Source organism: Wyeomyia smithii, chromosome 3 (genome assembly GCF_029784165.1).
Source record: "Wyeomyia smithii strain HCP4-BCI-WySm-NY-G18 chromosome 3, ASM2978416v1, whole genome shotgun sequence".
Lineage (NCBI taxonomy): Eukaryota > Metazoa > Arthropoda > Insecta > Diptera > Culicidae > Wyeomyia > Wyeomyia smithii.
In genome coordinates this window covers 250291113-250310597 of record NC_073696.1, presented here as the reverse complement: position 1 = coordinate 250310597, position 19485 = coordinate 250291113, and the positions used below count along the sequence as shown (strand labels likewise).

General features: G+C 40.8%; 1 protein-coding gene across 1 annotated transcript in view; it reads right to left on the bottom strand.

Moving 5' to 3' along the window:
* LOC129726827 (neuroligin-4, Y-linked) overlaps positions 1–19485 on the bottom strand; it is a 487905-nt gene that overhangs the window by 219649 nt on the left and 248771 nt on the right. The window lies entirely within an intron of this gene.

Here is a 19485-nt window from a genome sequence, read left to right as displayed (position 1 = left end):
TATTCACACACATGCTATAACTATCTAAACACGCGTTAAAACTATTCATACACACGCTGTAGCTATAGCTATCCATACACACGCTATTCCTTTTCATACATCCGATACAACTATCTATACACACGCATAAGCTATCCAACCATGTGCTATTACTATCCATACATACGCTATAACTAATCATTACACACGCAGTAGCTATCCACACACAAGCTATAACTATCCGTACACACGCTGAAGATATACACGCAATAGCCATAATATGCTACACTTGCTAGTGTCTTACACACGCTATAGCTAGCCATACACACGCAACAGCGCCATCCCTATCATCGCAAATGTCATAGCAATACAGATGCACATACGCTATATGTGCACACTGCACACACACCCAACGTTTTCACCCAACGATATCTGAATTGGATTACCGCTGGTGGGGTCCAACTCAGATCGAAGGAGCACCGAACTGAATGAAGAAATGCAGCTTCCCACTACCTTCGCCGCTGCTGCCTGATACCACCGCTCTGGTTCTGCTGCAGCTCAGTTTGGCCGCTGGAATCAGCCACCGCTGCTGATTATACAAGACCGGCCTGGTGGCCTTTCACTTGTTAACTGAAGGCTGCTATGAGACGACACAGGCTATTATATAGCCCAAAGCAAAAATCCATCCGCGAGCAAACAAGAAGCGAGCTTGTGATTGGTTGAATGTGCACGACTTTTAACACAACTTTTAACTAGTTTAGTATCGAAAACATATTTAAATTACTATATGACAATCTTGCGCAATATTTCCCCTATCAATCAAGCCATTGGTGTTTAGAATCTGTTCAGTGGTAATGATAAAAGAAGCATTTCAAAACGGTGTTGAAACACCTGTTGCAGCTACCGAAAGCGAGCTCGTTATTGGTTGAAAGCTGTGAGACTGTTTACAAAGTCAGATCGGTTGTATCCGTTAGTGTCGACTGTGCTTGTGAAGAGAGGTGGTGATTGGTTGCTCGTTATGATTTAGACAATCGATGTGATTTATCAATTTTTCAATAGTGTATCTCGAACAATAGGTTATTTTTGTTACATAAATTCAACCGTAAAAGAATTTCTGATCGGTTGATGCCAAAACCTCAAAATTCTGAAAAGAAATGACTGATATATAAGCGCTCAAAACCTGACCACTTTTCCCTGGTTTTCCCCGGTTGAATTACTAGATTTTCAAATTCAGGTGCCTAACTTCGATATAGACGTTAGTCCAACGTCAAAAAAAAGCGTGAAAAAATCGAGCGTGAATTTGGTGAGTAGTGATACAAACGACTGTTGATAAAAGCGAAAAAGCGCTGTATCTGATATTTTTACTATTATTGATTTTTCCGTTTTTTCATACCTGTTTTATAAAATGTTCCATTTTATCTGTTTTACCGTTTTTCAGGTGATGTTTCGGTTACCATTCTTATTAATCATTATCATTATCTTTCAAATTTTTATTTTATATGTCTCTTCCATCACTGTTTTCTTTCTTTATTATTTCCCTGAAACCTCTGGTCAATCTCTTGTCTATATATTCTTAGTTTTTTGTTTTCTTTCAGTTTCGTTTAAATTTGTGTTATTTTACTTCTATCGCTTTCTAATTTAGTTTCTGCTTTTTAATGACTTTTGAATTTTCTAACATTTCTTCTCATATAATTTCTATCACTTTATTGTTTCTCTTCATTTTTTTTCGATGTCACCTATTTTGTTCATGTTTTATATATGAAATTTTTTTTCATTAATTTGGCTCTTATTTAAAATATAATTTCTTCATTTCCTCTATTGTTTTCGTCTTTCATTCGTATACAAGGATGTTTTAAATATTTGTAGCTTTTTTAGCCATAAAAACACACAGAATTTGTTTTTCGGATTTATGCGAAATATATATTCGTCGCTTATCTCGCGAAAGAAAGACCGTCAAAATTTCAAAGATTTAAAAATAACCTTTAGAAATGACAAAAATTGCATTAATCAGAGATTTTTAAGTTAAACAAATAGATAGGTTAGATATGTTCATTATCGCTTTTATCTTTTTTACTCAATGAACTTTTCAGTTTTTCCATATTCTATCCCTTTTTTCAGTGAAAATTTGCGTGTACTTTTATCTTAGTTTGCTTAGATGATTCCACTGGTCGACAAAAAAAAAATCCTTTGAGCATTTAAAGACTTGACGAACTTCTGACTTGGTGAAGAGTCCCAAAACTCGCATGAATGATGAAAAAGCTATAATTTATCATTTTTTCACTTTGAGCTCTAGAGAAAACCCGTGTTGACCACTGTTTTTGAACCATTATAATTATACCAATTTTCCGTCGTATATCTCATTTGTTTCTTTATTCACCTGTGTTGTGTTCCTATTTTATTATTTTTTATTATTTTTTCGATGCAATTGTTTTTGGTTTAGAATTACTCGCAGGTTGTTCGGCTACAGATAAAAATCTCAAAAGGGGGAAAATATGTGTCAATGAATATCCTTCATAGTTGCAGCAATCAAATGAGAAATCATCTATGCACTCGTCCAAATAAAGAAAATTGTAATTTGATTTTGTGAACTATTGTACTGTTCAAAATTGTCAAGCCTTGTTGAAAAGCGGATTGCGACCTCCAATTGGTTGCTTAATGCTTGCTTTCCCTAACACGATCGGCAGAATAATACTCCTAATTAACCGGGACTGCACTTTTTTGGCTATGTAAGAGCCTGTTTCTGCTCAAATAATTCATTTCATTGTTGGATGTTGCGACTGTCGGATAGAATTTAGTAGCAGCGGGCATTAGGGATTTGTTACACTTTTACAGATGTTTATTGCTGCTACTCATTGTTCAATTTTACCCTGAATTGAGTACCATCTACTATGTTTTGTATTTCTAAGCAAAATGTCAAAAAATAAGTAGCTCTGATTGTTTGAACTGATATATTTACTCAGTGGCCGTATTCACTCTATATTGTGTCATATGGAGACTGGAGACTGGACTGTCGGAGTAGCACAACAAACTGTCCTTTTCAGGACAAAACAAAAAATGATAGAAGATTAAATGTTTCCTTAAGAGAGATTTTGCGCTATAATCAAATTTAATCTTTCATATTTTTCCAGTTTGAGCTGAAGAGCAAAATATTTTTTTGCTTTCGTTGACCAGTTGTCAACACAAATGTGCCCTAAAGATCAAACTGAAAACAAATTAAAGATTTTAGAGTTTTAACCAATGCCCTTAGCCTGCTAGGAAGCGCGTCAAGTCTTTCGAGAGTTGGATGAAGTTTTCCCGTAAGCGAATGTAAAAGCGACAAACCCGAAGAGCAATTACTCAACGGAAAAGGTAGACCTGCCCCTTTAATTGGAAGAGTGAGGCCCCAAATCTTCAGCCATAATACTATTTCGTGCCCCTTTTCTGCGAAAAAACCAAAAAAGGAATCAAATTTTCACATATTATTTTGAACTGAATTCAATAGAATTCTAGCCGGTATAAATTTTTTTTTGAAAAGATGTTAAGAGAGGGAAAATAATACAAACAAAGTCAATTAAAAAAAAAATAGAACTAAGAATACAAACTTTTAAAAACATTATTTTCAAGTTTCTTTAGGAAAAAATGACATTTTTGTGTAAATAATAATCAAGTTTTTATCTATGATATTTCGTACGTGTGAGGGTGAGTTTGTGCTTTCTTAAGACTTAAGACTATTTCTTGGTAAAATTACGGAAACTTATTCAAGGAATGTTGGTCTTGAGCTGAGTTGAGGTCTTGAGATCGCCATGAGATTGCTAACAAACAATGGGTTTGTATGGCACAATCTCACTCCCACTGGCATCATCTCACCCCGGCCTGCGGTAGTCAAAAATATTTGTTTGCGGAATATTTTTTCCTAAAAAGCATCATTAGTTACCTACAGTTCATTCTCAGACAGTTTTACTATCCCTCTCCGACCGAGCCCACACAATTGTGTAGGTAAAAATGGTAAAAATGACGGATAACAAAACCTGAATTGAAACAATTCCTATATAAAAACACTTGCTTTCTCCGGTTTTTTATTTTTCAAAGCAGCTGCGATGTTGACACTAGCCTATAGAACAATAAAACAATGAATAGGACGTTCAAAAAGCGAATGAGAAGGTTTTGTTTAGGTCACCTTTCACCTACACAATTATATGGGCCCGGTCGGAAAGGGCTATACAACCAAAGCTTTCTGAGCTACAATACTTTGAATAGAACCTATGCCAAATTGCTTACGCACTCTTAGAAAACTATTCTTGAGTCTGAAAAATATCCTTTTCCGGCGGAAAATACTCAGGTTGCTGGGTCACATACGAGTGCAGTTTCATTCCAAAAAAAAATTGTCGATTCGACGCTTGATGACAGCTTACGCTAACCGATTGCATGCAAGCAGTAGTAGTTATTTCCGCAACTTTGCATACAACCCAAAAACATTGCATTCTAACATTGGTGTAAGCGATGTTACCGTGCTGGTTCGAAACCCGTACAGTATCAGTAGTGATAGTTTTCTTCAGTTTAATGCATTATGAAAATGGAAATCCATATGATAGTTGCAAGTACATGTCCTTTAAACTGTTGTCCTTTTGTTGAAGTGAACTATGCGCTAGTAGGCCATGAAATGAAAATATTTAAAATGAAAAATCAGTCGTGTATCGGTTTCAGTTGTCATTTCGTCGCATCGTTAGAGAACTTACTAAGGAAATATTCTTCAGATAAAAACGTTTTTTAAGTACAGTTCAAGTTTCAAGTTTGTGAATCTTTTGAAATCGATGGAAAAGGTAAGTCCTTATCATTTTCGAGCTGTAGTTGAAAAGGAAAACATTGAAAATGGTGTAAATTGAATTTATTCATCAAAAACTGTGCCGAACGGATCTCGATACTTGTTAATCGCCTGAGTCGAAATCCGTACAGCGTTTGTCTCATACATATATTGTTGAACTTTCATTCATAGTTTTCAGCATTATGGCATTATGAAATAAGCCTAAATATACGGTAGCGATATAGAGAGAGCTGTGACTGAGGTGCGCGTGAGAAAGTCGTACCGAGCAGCCTCGAGAGGTTCCGGCGTTCCGGTGACTACGATAAGGGATGCCGTAACGAATCGATACGGTACTAAATCAAAGAAGACTCCACCAACCTTCACTGCTGGAGAGGAAGATAGGATCGTGAAGTGGGTGCTATGCATGGCCGTGGCAGGTTTTTTTTGGTGGACGAAAAGCAGGTTCGTAATTTGGAAGATGCTTTGCTTTATTACGCGTTCTGAATATGATCGTATCTTATGTTGGTTTTATAGCTGATCCTCTACGTTGCTAAATGGGCTGAGAAGTTTATGAAAGTCGATGCGTTCAAAGATATTTGTTTTTATTTGTTTATTTGGTCGGCCACTAGCACATTCCAAGGCTATCGGGCAACGTTCAAAGATATTGTTCCAACTCGAGGCTGGGTGAAGCGTTTTAGTTATGAAACGGCACCCAGAGTTGGCGAAGAGGACGACCAACAATATGGCGAAGAAGAGAGCCATTACCGAAGCAGATGTGCAAGGATGGTTCGCTGAGATCCTCGCTCATGCGGCCGCAAAGAACGTTGAAAATGTTTTGGCGAATCGTTCAAGTCAGCTTTTTTTTTGGTCCCGCGCAAGCAAAAAGTCTTTGCAGCAAAGGAATCAAAGAACGTACAGGCTCTGTCCTCCAACAGTGACAAGGAAAACTATACAGTCCTGATTTTGGCTTCAGCTGCTGGTAAGCTAGCACCACCGTTGATACTGTTCACGTGCAAATCAAGACTACCAACCCACATTGCAAACAGCGTGCCGAAAGGGTGGGCGATTCGAATCAGGTTGGATGAGCTCGGAAACGTTTTTTGAGTATATCTTTAACGTGTTTTATCCATGGGCAGTGAAGGAAAAGGTGCGATTCCCTTTAATTCCGTTGTGGACGGACACTCCTCCCACACTTCTTTTGAGACGGTTGAGTTCTGCAAGAAGAATGGAATAATATTAGTGTCGCATTTCCCAAACGCCACCCACGTAATGCATCAATAGCATCGGTTCAAGATCTTTCAAATTTATAACAAGAGAAGAACATAACGAATTTCATGCTGAACGAAACCAACAAGTACAAGATTACAGAGCAGAAGCGGGTCAAACGAGCATTTCCGTCTGTAGCCACAAGCAAGCAATCGGGAGACATGTATATGAGGGAGCAACAAGCACAAGTTGAAAAGGAAAATACCAAAAAACGAAGGATTGAAGTAGGAGAAAAGAATAGGATCTCACGCCAGGAAGACCAGGGCAAAAAACGCAAGAGTGGGAAAAGAAAAAATTGCGCGCCAGGAAGAGCAGGAAAGGAAGATGGAAGCCAAAAAACCTAATCAAGCATTGAAGATTGAAAAGTTACCGAAAAAGGACAAAACGAAGCTTTCCTCGTTACGGAGATTAACAAATTAACAATAAGTGGTTGTGTTGACCAATTTTCATGAGTCTAAAATATTATTTTTACCTAATGATATCCATTACCATTATGCTTGTTAAATAAAATCTAGACTTAGTAACATATTTATGTATTTTTATTGACGTTGACTAACGTCTATATCGAAGTTAGGCCCCTGAATTTAAAAATCTAGTAATTCAACCAGGGAAAACCAGAGAAAAGTGGTCAGGTTTTGAGCGCTTATTTTGCAGTCATCTATAATCAGGTTTTCGAGGTTTTGGCATCAATCGATCAGAAATTCTTTTACGGTTAAATTTATGTAACAAAAACAAACTATTGTTTGAGATACACTATTGAAAAATTGGTAATTAATATCGATTGTCTAAATCATACCGCGCAGCCAATCACTACCTCTCTTCCCAAGCACAGTCGACACTAACGGATACAATCGATCTGACTTTGTTGTTATTGTTGTTGTCACTTTCTGTTTCCGATGTTTATGCTGCTGCTAGCGGAAAAAACCTTGCAAATATGCATCTTTTTGTTGGCGTTAATTTTACGACAGCGGCCGGCGCCCCATCATTCTGATTCCAAAACCGCACCAGTGACATGCGGACGCTAGGTGATAGCAGCTGAAAGGAGGAAATACAATATAGTACCGGTCATCTCGTGCCGGTTTCACCCGTAATGCTGGTGGCTTTAGTAGTAAATGGCTACTGCAAAACACTTAAATGGCTGGAATTCTGGACGGACTAACCAGGAAACTATAATCGGCAACTGGCACCTTTTGGTGCCTCTAAATTTTGTTACAGAAGCGGCAAATTGAATTTTCTGTTTTACCAAATGATGCTGCTAGCGGAAAAAACCTTGCAAAAATGCATGTTTGTGTTGGTGTTAATATTATGACAGCGGCCGGCGCAGCTTTCAAGAAACATTTGTCTCTTCCATTCCATAATTTGCGTAGCCCATCCCTCTTTTAATTTATCTGACGAAGCCTTGGTATAAAACGTACCGTTCGAACATTTCACCCCATCAGTTTCATTACTAAACCGTACCGGCTACATACGGACGCTATCTTGAAAGAATTCTAAACGGACTGACCAAAAACATGGATATATTCGGCACCTGGCCCCTTTTGGTGCCTCGAAATTTTGTTACAGAAGCGGCTAATTGAATTTTCTGTTTTATTACAAAATGCTGCTGCTAGCGGAAAAAACCTTGCAAATATGCATCTTTTTGTTGGTGTTAATTTTACGACAGCGGCCGGCGCCCCATCATTCTGATTCCAAAACCGCACCAGTGACATGCGGACGCTAGGTGATAGCAGCTGAAAGGAGGAAATACAATATAGTACCGGTCATCTCGTGCCGGTTTCACCCGTAATGCTGGTGGCTTTAGTAGTAAATGGCTACTGCAAAACACTTAAATGGCTGGAATTCTGGACGGACTAACCAGAAAACTATAATCGGCATCTGGCACCTTTTGGTGCCTCTAAATTTTGTTACAGAAGCGGCAAATTGAATTTTCTGTTTTACCAAATGATGCTGCTAGCGGAAAAAACCTTGCAAAAATGCATGTTTGTGTTGGTGTTAATATTGTGACAGCGGCCGGCGCAGCTTTCAAGAAACATTTGTCTCTTCCATTTCATAATTTGCGTAGCCCATCCCTCTTTTAATTTATCTGACGAAGCCTTGGTATAAAACGTACCGTTCGAACATTTCACCCCATCAGTTTCATTACTAAACCGTACCGGCTACATACGGACGCTATCTTGAAAGAATTCTAAACGGACTGACCAAAAACATGGATATATTCGGCACCTGGCCCCTTTTGGTGCCTCGAAATTTTGTTACAGAAGCGGCTAATTGAATTTTCTGTTTTATTACAAAATGCTGCTGCTAGCGGAAAAAACCTTGCAAATATGCATCTTTTTGTTGGTGTTAATTTTACGACAGCGGCCGGCGCCCCATCATTCTGATTCCAAAACCGCACCAGTGACATGCGGACGCTAGGTGATAGCAGCTGAAAGGAGGAAATACAATATAGTACCGGTCATCTCGTGCCGGTTTCACCCGTAATGCTGGTGGCTTTAGTAGTAAATGACTACTGCAAAACACTTAAATGGCTGGAATTCTGGACGGACTAACCAGAAAACTATAATCGGCATCTGGCACCTTTTGGTGCCTCTAAATTTTGTTACAGAAGCGGCAAATTGAATTTTCTGTTTTACCAAATGATGCTGCTAGCGGAAAAAACCTTGCAAAAATGCATGTTTGTGTTGGTGTTAATATTGTGACAGCGGCCGGCGCAGCTTTCAAGAAACATTTGTCTCTTCCATTTCATAATTTGCGTAGCCCATCCCTCTTTTAATTTATCTGACGAAGCCTTGGTATAAAACGTACCGTTCGAACATTTCACCCCATCAGTTTCATTACTAAACCGTACCGGCTACATACGGACGCTATCTTGAAAGAATTCTAAACGGACTGACCAAAAACATGGATATATTCGGCACCTGGCCCCTTTTGGTGCCTCGAAATTTTGTTACAGAAGCGGCTAATTGAATTTTCTGTTTTATTACAAAATGCTGCTGCTAGCGGAAAAAACCTTGCAAATATGCATCTTTTTGTTGGTGTTAATTTTACGACAGCGGCCGGCGCCCCATCATTCTGATTCCAAAACCGCACCAGTGACATGCGGACGCTAGGTGATAGCAGCTGAAAGGAGGAAATACAATATAGTACCGGTCATCTCGTGCCGGTTTCACCCGTAATGCTGGTGGCTTTAGTAGTAAATGGCTACTGCAAAACACTTAAATGGCTGGAATTCTGGACGGACTAACCAGGAAACTATAATCGGCAACTGGCACCTTTTGGTGCCTCTAAATTTTGTTACAGAAGCGGCAAATTGAATTTTCTGTTTTACCAAATGATGCTGCTAGCGGAAAAAACCTTGCAAAAATGCATGTTTGTGTTGGTGTTAATATTGTGACAGCGGCCGGCGCAGCTTTCAAGAAACATTTGTCTCTTCCATTTCATAATTTGCGTAGCCCATCCCTCTTTTAATTTATCTGACGAAGCCTTGGTATAAAACGTACCGTTCGAACATTTCACCCCATCAGTTTCATTACTAAACCGTACCGGCTACATACGGACGCTATCTTGAAAGAATTCTAAACGGACTGACCAAAAACATGGATATATTCGGCACCTGGCCCCTTTTGGTGCCTCGAAATTTTGTTACAGAAGCGGCTAATTGAATTTTCTGTTTTATTACAAAATGCTGCTGCTAGCGGAAAAAACCTTGCAAATATGCATCTTTTTGTTGGTGTTAATTTTACGACAGCGGCCGGCGCCCCATCATTCTGATTCCAAAACCGCACCAGTGACATGCGGACGCTAGGTGATAGCAGCTGAAAGGAGGAAATACAATATAGTACCGGTCATCTCGTGCCGGTTTCACCCGTAATGCTGGTGGCTTTAGTAGTAAATGGCTACTGCAAAACACTTAAATGGCTGGAATTCTGGACGGACTAACCAGGAAACTATAATCGGCAACTGGCACCTTTTGGTGCCTCTAAATTTTGTTACAGAAGCGGCAAATTGAATTTTCTGTTTTACCAAATGATGCTGCTAGCGGAAAAAACCTTGCAAAAATGCATGTTTGTGTTGGTGTTAATATTGTGACAGCGGCCGGCGCAGCTTTCAAGAAACATTTGTCTCTTCCATTTCATAATTTGCGTAGCCCATCCCTCTTTTAATTTATCTGACGAAGCCTTGGTATAAAACGTACCGTTCGAACATTTCACCCCATCAGTTTCATTACTAAACCGTACCGGCTACATACGGACGCTATCTTGAAAGAATTCTAAACGGACTGACCAAAAACATGGATATATTCGGCACCTGGCCCCTTTTGGTGCCTCTAAATTTTGTTACAGAAGCGGCAAATTGAATTTTCTGTTTTACCAAATGATGCTGCTAGCGGAAAAAACCTTGCAAAAATGCATGTTTGTGTTGGTGTTAATATTGTGACAGCGGCCGGCGCAGCTTTCAAGAAACATTTGTCTCTTCCATTTCATAATTTGCGTAGCCCATCCCTCTTTTAATTTATCTGACGAAGCCTTGGTATAAAACGTACCGTTCGAACATTTCACCCCATCAGTTTCATTACTAAACCGTACCGGCTACATACGGACGCTATCTTGAAAGAATTCTAAACGGACTGACCAAAAACATGGATATATTCGGCACCTGGCCCCTTTTGGTGCCTCGAAATTTTGTTACAGAAGCGGCTAATTGAATTTTCTGTTTTATTACAAAATGCTGCTGCTAGCGGAAAAAACCTTGCAAATATGCATCTTTTTGTTGGTGTTAATTTTACGACATACATATACATACATATATGTCATTTATATTATTTATTAATTATTGTACAAAGCGCTCTAATGTCAGCAAATAAGAAAGCACTGTTAGATGAAAAATATAGAGTCCTACGTCATGCGGTATGTATGAAATGACAGCGATTAAATAAGAGAGATCCATTCTTCTAGTATTCAGCATTCAGAAATGCACTGTTAGATAAAATTGCAACAAATACTGGAGTTGCAATTCCCTCTACTATTTGTTTTGATGGAATATAAGAAAATACGGTAGTCAACGTCATGCGGTCGTGTCTTGAATACCACCCTCCTACTTTTTATTTGAAAAAGTTACAGATGATGGGTTCCTTATTATCACAACAATTTCGTATCAAGACCGTTTTCAAACAAATCGGAAGTGCCTCAAGGTAGCAACCTTGGCCCGTTACTGCTCATTTTGTTTTTCAACGATGCATCTTTGATCTTAAAATATAGGTTCAAGCTAGTGTATGCAGATAACTTGGAACTCTTCATTGAAGTGCGCTCAGAAGAGGATTGTCGGTTTTTACAAGACTCATTAACCACGTTCGCTCATTCCGAGTTGTGCTCTCGTCGTGTTCGGTCGCAATTTCATTTCGATCTCGATAGTGCCGACCAGTTAATCGCCTTCAAGGTCACCGTGCATTGTATTGCGTGTGCACTGCTGCTCGTTGCCGTCGTCTATTGAAGACAAAGGAACGCATCATCGCCTATTACTACCGTACGCCACAGACTGTACGTTGTGTCGCTACTGCGAGAGATCCAGTACCCAGCGTACTGCTGTTTGGCTGTACTGGTGCTGCTGTGTGGCAGGAGCGGCCGCAGCTTTTGCTAGCGGACTCTTGTGTGAAGGACTGGGCCCGTGCGCTGATTGCGGTGGAGAGCGGCTGCAGAAGATAAGTAGTTTTTTTCTCTTGGTTTTTTTCTACAATATTATTTGTTGATTGGTATTTTGCGTGTGTGGCTTACGCGTCCAACATGGACGACGAACGCGGGGATGAAAGCCCGCTCGTTCTACCGCCTAGCCCTCCAGGATACAAAGTTCCAAGGGTTAAGAATAGAACCCCGCAGGAAGCTACCCATCGGCATAAGCAGTTTCCGGAGGGAAAAGTTGGTATTGGGGCTGTATTTTTCCGGCCGAAAGCATTGAACACAATGCAAATATGTAAAGATCTGGCACGGTTTACAGCCGTAACTGAAATTACCAAAGTACGCCCGAATAAGCTGCGTGTTTTGGTGTCCGACCTCAAGCAAGCAAACGAGATTGCTGCTTGTGAGCTCTTCACGCGGGAGTACCACGTGTACATTCCAGCTCGCGTAGTTGAGATTGACGGTGTGGCCAGCGAATCGAGTCTGACTGTCGAGGACCTGTTGAAGGCTGGAAAAGGCCTTTTCAAGGATTCTAGCCTTGAACCTGCCAAGATACTTGAATGTAAGCAATTACATTCAGTATCGCTCGACAAGGGTGTAAAAACTTACACCCCTTCAGACTCTTTTCGCGTGACTTTCGCCGGGTCTGCTCTGCCGAGCTATGTGCTCGTGGACAAGGTGCGTCTGCCCGTGCGCTTGTTTGTACCGCGGGTAATGAATTGCCACAAGTGCAAACAGTTGGGCCATACGGCCTCCCACTGTGGCAATAAAGCACGTTGTGGCAAGTGCGGAGAGCAACATGCGAATGACGCCTGTAATAAGGGTGCTGAAAAATGCCTTTATTGTGTGCAGACTCCGCATGAGCTGTCTGCATGTCCCGCGTACAAACAGCGCCAAGACAAGATCAAGCGGTCTCTGAAAGAGCGCTCTAAGCGCACTTTCGCAGAAATGCCCAAAGAGGCTGCTGCCACCGAACTGGTTTCCCCGAATCTCTTCGAGGTCTTGCCATCCGATGAGTCTGATTCTGGCGATTCAGTTGGGGAATCTTCTTTTGTAGAACCCGGGAAATCTAGGAAGAGGAAAAACCTTTCTTCTCCTAGGCTTCCTAGGAAAGGACAGAGAAGGTCTCCATCTGAAGTGACTGATACTAAGAAACAAAAAAGTGCTGTAGAAAATCCGAAGCAAACTCCTCCGGGATTGGCAAAACTGAATTCAAATAAGGAGTTTCCGGCACTTCCAGGAACATCAAATAACCCAACTGTTCCTTCTTTTTCGTCCAAGATTCAGCCAGAATCTGGACTGCTGAAGTTTTCAGATATTGTGGACTGGATTTTTGAAAATTTCAACATAACTGATCCTCTTAAAGTCTTCTGCTGGCATTTCTACCAACAGTTACAACGTTTTTGAAGCAGTTGACTGCTAAATGGCCCCTCCTTGCAGCGATAGTATCCTTCGATGGCTAATTCATCGGCTGAGATGAAGGATTCTATCTCTATTTTACAGTGGAATTGTAGAAGTATCATCCCCAAAATTAATTCATTTAAAGTTTTGATTAATAAGCATAAATGCGATGCATTTTCCCTCTGTGAAACTTGGCTCACTTCAAATGTAGATCTTAGCTTCTATGATTTTAATATAATTCGCCTCGACCGAGACACCCCTTTCGGAGGAGTACTTCTAGGGATTAGGAAGTGCTATTCCTTCTATCGTATTAACCTCCCCACGGTCCCAGGCGTCGAAGCTGTCGCATGTCAAATGACAATACAAGGTAAAGAGCTTTGTATTGCCTCAATATATATTCCTCCCAGAGCACAGATTGGGCAACGGCTGCTCTTTGATTGAATAGAACTTCTTCCCTCACCACGTTTGATTTTGGGAGATTTCAACTCTCACGGCGTGGCTTGGAGTTCTCCTTCTAATGATAACCGTTCCTCTTTGATCTATAACCTCTGCGACGACTTCGACATGACTATTTTAAACAACGGGGATATGACACGCGTTCCGAAACCTCCAGCGCGCCCCAGTGCTTTAGATTTATCTTTATGTTCCACATCGCTACGGTTGGATTGCATATGGAAGGTAGTCCTTGATCCCCACGGTAGCGATCATTTGCCTATTCAAATTTCAATTGATAATGGTTCAACTCGCACGCGATCAGTTGATATTCCGTATGACCTCACACGGAATATCGATTGGAAGTTATACGAGGAAATGATATCAGAAGCTGTCGAGTCGATTCAACATCACCCAGCACTTGAAGAATACAACCTCCTCGCGGGCTTGATTCTCGACGCCGCGTTGCAAGCCCAAACGAAGAAATATCCCGGCGTGACGATCAAAGAACGGCCTCCCACTCCGTGGTGGGACAAAGAGTGCTCCGATGTCTGCACGGAAAAATTCGACGCGTTTAAGGCCTTCTTTTGGGTGAAAGGTCAACCCGACGACTTTAAGCGGTATTTGGAGCTTGAGACCAAGTTCAAAAGCTTGGTCCGAGCAAAGAAACGTGGATATTGGCGCCGGTTCGTAGACGAAACGTCGAGGGAGACATCGATGAGCACTCTTTGGAACACAGCCCGAAGAATGCGAAATCGTATAACGGTCAACGAAAGCGAGGAGTCTTCAAGTAGGTGGATATTTGATTTTGCCAGGAAAGTATGTCCGGACTCTGTTCCTGCGCAAAACTTTGTTCGCGATACGTCTCCGGGCCACGATGCGATAGAATCACCTTTTACGATGGCAGAATTTTCAGTTGCCCTCCTGTCCTGTAACAATAACGCGCCTGGGTTAGATAGAATCAAATTCAACTTGTTGAAGAATCTACCAGGCAATGCCAAGAGGCGCTTATTGAACTTGTTCAATAAGTTCCTGGAGCAAAACATTGTACCGCAGGATTGGAGGCAAGTGAAGGTGATCGGCATCCAAAAACCGCGAAAACCAGCTTCTGATCACAACTCTTATAGGCCGATTGCAATGCTATGCTGTATCCGGAAATTGATGGAGAAAATGATACTCCGTCGTTTAGACCATTGGGTCGAATCAAACGGTCTACTATCAGATACTCAATTTGGCTTCCGCCGTGCCAAAGGAACGAATGATTGTTCATGAATTCACCGACAAGGATTTTCACCAATTTTTAACAATTTTTTGCATAATTTGTTGTCCGAAAAGCATATGCATTTTACGCATGGCGATTTGGCAACTTTTCGTATTAGCTACATGAGTCTTCCCCAGGGCTCATGCTTAAGCCCCCTTCTTTACAATTTTTATGTGAATGACATTGACGCATGTCTGGCAAATTTATGCACGATAAGACAACTTGTAGACGACAGCGTGGTCTCTGTTACAGGAGCCAAAGCTGCCGATTTGCAAGGACCATTGCAAGATACCTTGGACAATTTGTCTGCTTGGGCTTTACAGCTAGGTATCGAATTCTCTCCGGAGGAAACTGAGACAGTAGTTTTTTCTAGGAAGCGTGAGCCTGCTCAGCTCCACTTACAGTTAATGGGTGAAACGATTTCTCAGGTTTTGGTATCTAAATATCTTGGTGTCTGGTTCGATTCGAAAGGCACCTGGGGATGTCACGTTCGGTATTTGATGAAAAAATGTCAACAAAGAGTGAATTTTCTCCGGACAATTACTGGATCATGGTGGGGCGCCCACCCAGGAGACCTCATAAGGCTTTACCAAGCAACGATATTGTCGGTGCTTGAGTACGGGTGTTTCTGCTTCCGCTCCGCTGCAAACACCCATTTGATCAAGGCGTTCTCCCATTAAAAGACCGCTTTTGGGATCTGACTACTCGTTTTCTCATTAAATGTGAGGTTTTGAACCCCTTGGTGAATGAAAATTTCGATAGGCTAGTTGAACTTAATTCTCAAACCCGTTTCATGACTGTGTATTTCAATCACATGTCTCAAAGTATAAATCCTTCCTCATACACCTCCAATCGTGTCAACTTATTAGATACTTCTGTTTCTACTGTGTTTTTCGATACATCCATGATGGAAGAAACTCGTGGAATCCCGGATCATCTACGCGTGCAGCAGATCCCTAAAATATTTTATAACAAATATAAAAACATCAACAGCGGGGGCCTAGTGTGGTTGGTAACGTCTCCGCCAACCACGCTCGACGCCTGGGTTCGAATCCCACCGCCGACATAGGTGTCGATGGTTGTGAGGTGGCGTGATCCACTCACAACCAACCCAACTGGTCTAGATTCAGTCCTAGCCGACACCGAGAGATTTTCTGAGGCGAAAAATCTCTGGGATCACGCCTTCCATTGCATGAGGAAGTAAAGCCGTTGGCGCCGGTCCGTTGATAAACGGGTCGTGAGTTAGGGTCTTGGGTGTGGAGTCGTCTCCCTGGGCGTCGGTGATTGGCCACAACAGTGGCGGAACTAGACCGACGGTAAATAAGCGAGAGTAAAAGAAAGAAAAAAAAACATCAACTGCGACAATGCGTTTTATACTGATGGATTACTTCTCAACGGGTCCACTGGCTTCGGTATCTTCAACAATAATTTTACCGCCTCCTACAAGCTCGATAATCCTGCTTCTGTTTACGTCGCAGAATTGGCTGCAATTCAGTATACCTTAGGGATTATTGAAACAATGCCCACGGACCATTACTTCATCGTTACGGACAGTCTCAGTTCTATTGAGGCTCTCCGATCGATGAAGGATGTAAGGCACTCTCCGTATTTCCTGGGGAAAATACGGGAAAATCTGAGTGCTTTATCCCAAAAATCTTCTCAGATTACCTTAGTGTGGGTCCCTTCTCATTGTTCCATTCCGGGCAATGAGAAAGCGGACACTTTGGCTAAGGTGGACGCAACAAACGGTGATATTTATAACAGACCAATTGCCTACAATGAATTTTTAAAATTTTCACGTCAGAGTACACTTGTCAACTGGCAGGCCTCGTGGGATAAGGGAGAACTGGGGAGGTGGCTACACAGCATCATCAACAAGGTTTCCACCAAACCTTGGTTTCGGGGTTTGGATGTAGGACGAGATTTCATTCGCATGATGTCTCGGCTTATGTCCAACCACTACGTGCTAGATGCACATCTCTTGCGTATTTGGCTGGCGAGCAGTAATCATTGCGTTTGTGGATTGGGGTATCAAGACATTGAACACGTGGTTTGGGTGTGCTGAATTCTGCGGCGCCAGATCTCTACTTTTGGATACCCTCAGGGCCCGAGGAATACAGCCCTATGTGCCAGTTCGTGATATTCTCGCTCAGCGAAACTTGCCATACATGCTACATGTTTATAGCTACTTGAAGAGCATCAAGGTGCCAATTTAACAGCGAAACAAAAAAAAAATCATGTTAGTTTTAGTATTAGATTTAGTTTCAGCTCGTAGTCGGCAGCGAGGGTAAAGAATTTGCCTTTAGATTATAAGATATTCTAGACCATAAGGCATTAGATTTAATTGGCTCCGTAAAACATTAATTTGTATTGTGCTGTGTCAAATAAATGTTGTGTGAACAAAAAAAAAAAAAAAACACGTTCGCTGATTGTTGTCGCTGGAATAAATTAGTCATTAGTGTTGATAAATGTCATGGCATATCGTTTCACTGCGCATCACATCCAATTTTGTTCGATTATACTATTAGAGGGAACATCCTTTCCAGAGTTACTGAAGTGTCCGATCTGATAGTAATACTGGATGTCAGAATGTGTTTTGACTCTCACCGAGCGGCGATCATTTCCAATGCAATGCGACAGTTGGGTTTTCTTTTCAAGATTGCGAAGGATATTTTCGACCCCCACTGCTGGAAGTCATTATACTGTGCTCTAGTCCGTCCAATTTTAGAAAATGCGTCAATCGTGTGGCAACCGTATCAGGTCTCGTGGAGTCTCAGAATTGAACGTGTTCATAAACAGTTCATCCGTTTGGCACTGAAAAATCTGCCCTGAAGAAATCCTGATAATTTGTCACCATATCCTGACAGATGTCGGCTACTGGCTCTCGACATACTGGAACGACGAAGGAAACTTCAACAAGCGCTGTTCGTGGCAAAATGTTGCACGGTGAAGTTGATGCCCCCACTCTGCATGAAAAGCTGAACTTTCGTGTACCAAACAGGACTCTTCGAAATACAACGTTATTGCAGCCAATCTTTCATCGGACCAAAATATGATCAAAATGAATCGATCTCAGAGACTTTATTCGTCAGATGAATTATACCAAATACAAATACAAATACAGCAGTAGAAAAATAGCATGCAATTGGTCTTTTTGACGTATATATCCGAATCGTATGTACTCGATCATTTTTATATTTTAATTAAAACATACGTAAATGAATTATCGAGTGCACCAGAAGCATTAGACATCTTAGCTTTTTTTCTTTGTATTTAATAGAAACCTCATGGATTTTCTAATACAAATTATTGAAAAACGCTTCAACACTTTCACTTTATATTGCTTAAATTGCCAAAAATTCGCTCATTCATCTCAGTAGATCATTCCACTTGAATTCATTCCACGCTAGTAAACCATTAGCTCTGGCAAAGAGTTCAGCAGAAAGCGCCTCGCAGCTGGCAGTTGGGAGAATTTTTTTTCTGCAAAATCATTCAATTTCCTCTCAAAATATATTTATTAGTAAATTTAAAGTTTAATTGAAAAATGAAAGATGTTCATTTTTGTACTTCTATATATGTACGGATTTTGATTCAGCCTATATCCCAGTGTGCGGATTTCGAGTCAAAAAATTGATTTAGACAATAAACTGCGTACGGATTCCGATTCAAAACATGTTCTATTCGAACATGATTTTTTCGAGTTTTAGAGTGATTCAAATTATTTTGGGTGAGAATAGTGATAAAATATAAGTAGACCTATGAGTAAACATCCGGGTGGGGAAAAATCAAATCAATCCCAAACAACCCTAAACTTACATGAAGTCGATTGGTCTTGTCTCCGCTTGGCGCATTGCATTTCAAATTTGTATGAAAATTTATATGGGAAAACCTCCTTTTTTGCATTTACCTTTCTAGAGAGCTCAATAATGCTCTAATAATGCACTACATCATGTTAAAGTATAGTATTTTAGATGCCTAACAACTTTGTAGAAGACACAAAAGAGCTAGAATGTCCCTAAGAAGAGCTATAGCTGTTCAAAGTTGAGTATATCGATTTAAATGCAGAAAATCTTCTTTTCTGCCAACATTACCAATGTACCGGCGTCAGTAGAATTCCCATCAAAAGTAACCTGTCGTAACGAGTTTAACGAGTCAATATTCTAGGCGTAGATGGAACCTAAAACGTGTTTCAGAGGTAACTTCTGATGGAAATCTGACTGACGCCGGTACACTGGCAGTGTTGGCAGAAAAAATGGTTTGCAACATATATTTCGACATACTCAACTTTGAACAGCTCAAGTATGTTTTTGGCTCACCCTAGCTCTTTAGTGTCTTCGGCCAAGTTGTTAGGCATCAAAAAACCTTCCGTTTGAAGTCATGAAACCTATTGTTTCAGCCATTTTGAGCTCTTTAGAATGGAAAATGCAAAAAAGTTGGTTTTTCCATATATATCTCCATATAAATATAAAATGCAATGCGCTAAGCGGAGACAAAACCAATCGACTTGCAATAAATTCAGGATTGTTTGGGGCCCCAAAAAAATTGGTTCTGGCTTTCTGCTATCAAGTTTCGTGTTTTCCATATAACGATTCCCCACCCTAGTAAACATGTCAATTTGAAGCAATATGTGATTTTTTTCTTTTATATTGACCGTCGAAGATAATTATGAGCTTAGGTGTCCGGATTACGATCCA